At 36.5% G+C, this 5,781-nt stretch overlaps 1 non-coding gene across 1 annotated transcript; it reads right to left on the bottom strand.

The window, feature by feature from the left end:
* Positions 1–3,017: 3,017 nt before the first annotated feature.
* LOC127743562 (small nucleolar RNA R71) lies at positions 3,018–3,126 on the bottom strand. The gene has a single exon (XR_008004947.1). It is a non-coding gene; the product is annotated as a small nucleolar RNA R71 (small nucleolar RNA).
* Positions 3,127–5,781: the final 2,655 nt, after the last annotated feature.

Below are 5,781 nucleotides of genomic sequence, written 5' to 3'. Positions count from 1 at the left end.
GTCACTAAAAGTCTAAAAAAAATGATAAAAAGAAAAGTTAAATAAAAGGAGCAAAATGGTAAATAATGACAAGGCTGAGATATTTTAAGAAAGAGCCGAGCACAAATTTTTACAAAAGAAGGGAGGAGAAGTCCCTTAGAAACAAATTCTATTGAGATGTGCCACAGAAGAAGAAATTGTAAACCCCAAGGTGCTAAGAAGTATCTGGCAGAGCGGACTTCCATTCCGCCTGGCCAGAGACTAAATGAACGTGGGAACGCCCGCCATATGGACTGTTACTCACTGGGAGCACCTTGTATTTTTGGGCCATTCTTTATTAGTGTTGCGATTGTATTTGGGGCACCGGTGCACGACTGACCCACTGTAGTAGCCATATCCGAACTTAGGCCGGGTAACGTCGGGCTGTGGGTAGCCAACTGATGCATGAGCTTATGGCCTGCATAGGACCAGGCATGCATCATACTTGATTGCTACATTCTCTATGTTTGTGATTGCTTACTTGTACCTATGATTGTGTTTTATCCCTACTTCTTGTATTTTGTGTTTGTTTATTATTCTGCTATATACTTGTGCTTGTACTTGTTTGTGTGACTTACTGATCAAACTGCACGAAGTCTTAGACTTAACCTGTGAAACTGATGCGTGAGCATCTTTCCTACCTTTTCCTAGTGAATTTGCATTTAATTTGTTGAGTTTAATTAAGAATTAATTATCTTTTAGCCACTATGGATGCTACTTTGAGTCGTGTACAATTCTGTTTATTTTAGGTAGCATTCGGATGGATTTGATGGAGTTTTCGCAGAAAAAGAGAAGAAGGCAAATAATGCTGTCAACCCTGACCTCTTTGCACTCAAACCTGAATAACTCAAGTTACAAAGGTCCAATTGACGTGATTCTAGTGGCGTTGGAAAGGTAACTTCCAGAGCTTTCCAACGATATATAATAGTTTATACTTCTTCTCTATCAATTCGGCCAAGGCTGCGCCTAACTTGAGATTTCTCAAGTTAGGCGTGGATTATTAAGGAATAAAGTGGTCCCCAACTCTCCAAGAAGCAAGCACGCAATCTCCTATTAATTCTAATTTAAACTTTATTTTATTTAAAAATAGGAAAAGATATTATTTAGTTTTAGAAAATATATTTTACATTAATTAGGATTAGATATAAAAGGAAAAAGAATCTCATCTCTTCCCTACTACCTCATTCCAAATTTACAGTTTACCAGAATCCTAGTTTTCACTCTGAACCATGAGTAACTAAACCTCCACTGTTAAGGTTAGGAGCTCTTTCTATTGTATGGGTTGATACTATTATTTTTCTATTTTAATTTATGTCTTGACTTATATTTCAAGAATTGTTTTTTATTCTTTATCTCATGAATTTGGGTGGAACGGAAGTATGTCCCTTGTTCTGATTGAGTTCTTGTATAACTTGGAAAAGCTCTTTACTTTAACAACAACTTGAAAATAATTTCTCCTAAATTCTAATTATCTAAACTTAACGGGGGATACGTGACATATAATCTTCTTATATTTGGGTAATTAGGATTTTTGTGGCATTTAAACTAGAATTGAACTTCACCCTCTAATTGGAATTAAGTGACCAAGGAATTGGCGATTCATGAATTTTAGGGGAGACTAAAAAGGTTTAAGGAATTAGGGTTTAGTCACATATAGTTTGCCATGAATTAAATCTTGCATGATTAAAATAGCTAGTAAGAAAAGTCAATCCGAAAAATAGATAACTCTGAAGCCTTAACTATTTCTCCATATATTATTCACATCTTGTTTACTGCTTGCTTTTCTGATATTCTGACTTTATTGTTTAATGCTTTTAAACTCTCAAACACAATTTTTTGCTTGTCTAACTAAGTAAATTAATCATCCATTGTTGCTTAGTCCATCAATCCTCGTGGGATCGACCCTCATTCACTTGAGGTACTATTTGATACGACCCAGTGCACTCGTCGGTTAGTTTGTGGGTTATAAAAACCACAACAAGTTTTTGGGGCCGTTACCAGAGATTGACTGTGATCGACAATTATTAATTATTTGATTGCTTAGATTAGATAATTTTTTTATTATTAATTTTTATTTATTTTATTTATTTCCTTTTTTTTCCTTTATTGTTCTTTCCGTTAGCACGTTCCCTACCCCCTTACCCTTTTTCCTTTTTTTTGGTTCTTTGTTTCTTTAACGTCAATTATATATATATATATTTTATTCATTTATTTCATTTTATTTTATTTTCGTTTTCCTTATTCATTTTTTATTTATTTTTATTTTTCTGGTTCACTAATATTATAAAAAAAATTAAAAATTAGCTTTAAGTCTTGAATTGTTCCTGGCCTCAATTACTTTTTTTTTTTGAAATTAAGTTTGGTTATTTTATTTTATTTCTTTTACACAGGTTATCTCACTGGGAATTCTCTGCACTTTGACGTAGAAATTTCTACTTTTCTTTATTTTCTGTTTGTTTATGAGCAGGAACAGGGATAAAGAGCCCCTTCTTGATTTTGATCCTGAACCTGAAAAGACCTTTAGACGGCGTTTGCAACAAGCAAGACTGTATAAGGCTGCAGAGTCCAACATGGATCATAATATTGCTGCTAATGCCAATATGGCAAATCTGAATGAGAATGAGCAACCTAGAAGAGTGATTGGCTCTTACACTGCTCCTAATGCAGACCTCTATGGCAAAAGTATTGTGGTGCCTCCTATAGCTGCAAGCAATTTTGAACTGAAGCCTCAACTTGTCACTCTTGTGCAACAAAACTGTCAGTATCATGGACTTCCTCAAGAAGACCCAAATCAATTTATTTCTAATTTTCTGCAGATTTGTGATACTATGAAGACAAATGGAGTGAATCCTGAGGTGTACAAACTCATGCTCTTCCCATTTGCTCTGAGGGATAGAGCAAAGCTGTGGCTAAATTCTCAACCCAAGGAGAGTTTGGATACTTGGGATAAGGTTGTTACTAAGTTTCTTACTAAACTTTTCCCACCAAAGAAGCTGACTAAGCTTAGGGTGGAGGTTCAGACCTTCAGACAGAAGGATGGGGAGACTCTTTATGAAGCTTGGGAGAGATACAAGCTATTGACCAGACAATGTCCTCCGGACATGTTTTATAAATGAACTCAGCTAGACATCCTTTATGAAGGCTTGGGTGAAATGTCCAAGATGTGTTTAGATAATTCTGCAGGTGGTTCATTGCACATGAAGAAGACACTGGAGGAAACTACTAAGCTTATTGAATTGGTTGCTAGCAACCAATATTTATATTCATCTAACAGGAATCCTGTGAACTTTGAGACCCTTCAAAAGAAAGGCATTATGGAAATAGAAGCTCTTGATGCTATCCTTACTCAGAATAAAATTTTGAGTCAACATATGAGTTTAATTTCTCAACAATTGAGTAGGATGCAAGTTTCAACTGTCAACACTCAGAATGCACCTCCAAAGATCCCTTATGACATGACAGGTAATTTTGTGCAAAATAAAAATTATGATTATACTCAATTTTCTTTTGAACAGGTCAATTTCATGGAGAATACTCCTAGAAATCCCAATAATGACCCATACTCTAAGACCTATAATCAGGGGTGGAGAAACCACCCAAATTTTGGGGGGAGAGAGAAATCTCAGGGATCACAAAATTTTAACAATAATTCTTAGGGCGGTTTTCAGCAGAATAATCATAATAACCATCAGTTTCAGTCTCATCATCAACAACCACCTCAGCAGGCAATTTCTCAGTCCCAGGAAAACACTGATATGGAAGCAGTAATGAATCATTTTATGCAGGAAACTAGAGCTTTCCTCAGAAACTTGGAGGTACAGGTAGGCCAGTTGAGCAAGCAAATACCCAAGAGGCCTCCAAGTACGTTCCCTAGTGATACAGTGGTGAATCCAAGAGAGGAATGCAAGGCTATCTCCTTGATAAGTGGACAAGTGGCAAGTACGGAAGCACAAGTTAATGAGGAGTCAGTTGAAGAAGAAGCTCCAGAGGAGAAGAAGGAAGAAGTAGAGCACGTCCCTCCAAAGCGTTCGGACAATCCATTCCTAGAGTCTCTTGATACTTATCCTACATTGCCAAAGGCCCCTGAGTACAAGCCTAAAATGCCATATCCTCAGAGACTTCAAAAGGAGACCAAGGACAAGAAGTTTTTGAAGTTCTTGGAAGTCTTCAGAAAATTGCAAATCAATATTTCTTTTGCTGAGGTTTTGGAGCAAATGCCTCTCTATGTCAAATTCATGAAGGAGTTGTTGTCAAAGAAGAAGCCTTTAAAAGGAGACGAGACAGTGGTCCTGACTAAGGAATGTAGTGCCATCATTCAGAATAACTTACCAAGGAAGATGCCGGATCTAGGGAGCTTTCAAATTCCATGCACCATTGGGAGCACAACCTTTGAGAAAGCGTTATGTGATCTGGGAACAAGCATCAATTTAATGCCCTTGTCTGTGATGAAGAAGTTACAAATCCAAGAGGCACAACCCACATGGATAGCATTACAAATGGCAGACAAATCTATAAAGCCTGCGTACGGATTAATGGAAAATATCTTGGTCAAAGTGGGCAAGTTCTTCCACCCAGCAGATTTTGTGATTCTTGATACAGGGGAGGATGAGAGTGCTTCTATAATTCTAGGAAGACCATTTCTAGCCACTAGAAGAGCTCTGATTGATGTGGAAGAAGGTGAAATAGTGCTTAGAGTGCATAATGAGCAACTAGTATTTCATGTCTTCAAAGATATACATTCAGCAGGTGAAGAAGAGAGGTGCATGCAAACTGAGCTTATTGATCCAAACCTTCAAGAATCCCCTGATGATGCACAACAGAAAATGCAACTCAAACCTCCTTTGGTAACAATTAATAAAATTCTTTCAGACATCAAAAAGAAGAAAGTACCCAGGAATGGAGAAACAAAAAGATTCCCACTGAAGACTTCTCCCCAAGAATGAAGGTGGTGTTTACTAGCAATCCAATGTTCACTTATACAGTAAACAGAATCCTCTCTCTGGAGCATATTGAACTACTTTATGAGGATACAAGGAGAAGATTCAGAGTGAGGGGTGAAGAACTGAGCCCCTATGATCCTCCTCCTTAGAGGAGCTGACCGTCAAGCTAGTGACAGTAAAGAAGCGCTTGTCGGGAGGCAACCCAATAATTTTGTATCCTTAATTATTTTTTCGTTACGTTAATTATATTATTTGTTTGATTTTTATTGAGTTTTTACTATTTTTCTTTGTTTTACGTATGCTTGATCATGCTGAATTTTTGGAACAGGAACAGGAGCAATTAAGAAGAACTTTTGACACCCTGTTTTCAGCTTTTCTTTGCTTGAGGACAAGAAAACTTTTAAGTTTGGTGTTGTCACTTCGCTTTTGGCCTTTTCTGTTTATTTTAATAACACCAAAGGGAGATGAATGTTCTTCATGGAGGAATGAGATGGCTACCAGCATAACTGAAGTAGTTGAGTTCCTTTCATTCTATTTCTCTTCTGTTCTTATTTTGTTGTCCTCTATTTTGTGTTGCTTTGATTTCCTGCATGATCTTTAGTACTTTCAATTCTTAGATTTAATTTCATTCTGTCATTTGATTTTAGTTAAAAAAATGTCTCATGTACCACTCATTGAACTTGAATCTAAAAAGAAAAGAAAAAAGTGATGTATTGCATGAGAAATTGAGTTTATATTTAAGATTAGTCTTGTTTACTTAAATGTAGTGGTATTATTTGTGATTCTGAATGAATGACAAGAACAGTGCATATTTGAATTTGAA

This window comes from Arachis duranensis, chromosome 10, assembly GCF_000817695.3.
Source record: "Arachis duranensis cultivar V14167 chromosome 10, aradu.V14167.gnm2.J7QH, whole genome shotgun sequence".
Lineage (NCBI taxonomy): Eukaryota > Viridiplantae > Streptophyta > Magnoliopsida > Fabales > Fabaceae > Arachis > Arachis duranensis.
Note: the sequence above shows the minus strand (reverse complement) of the source record. Positions and strands in the feature narration are given on the sequence as shown.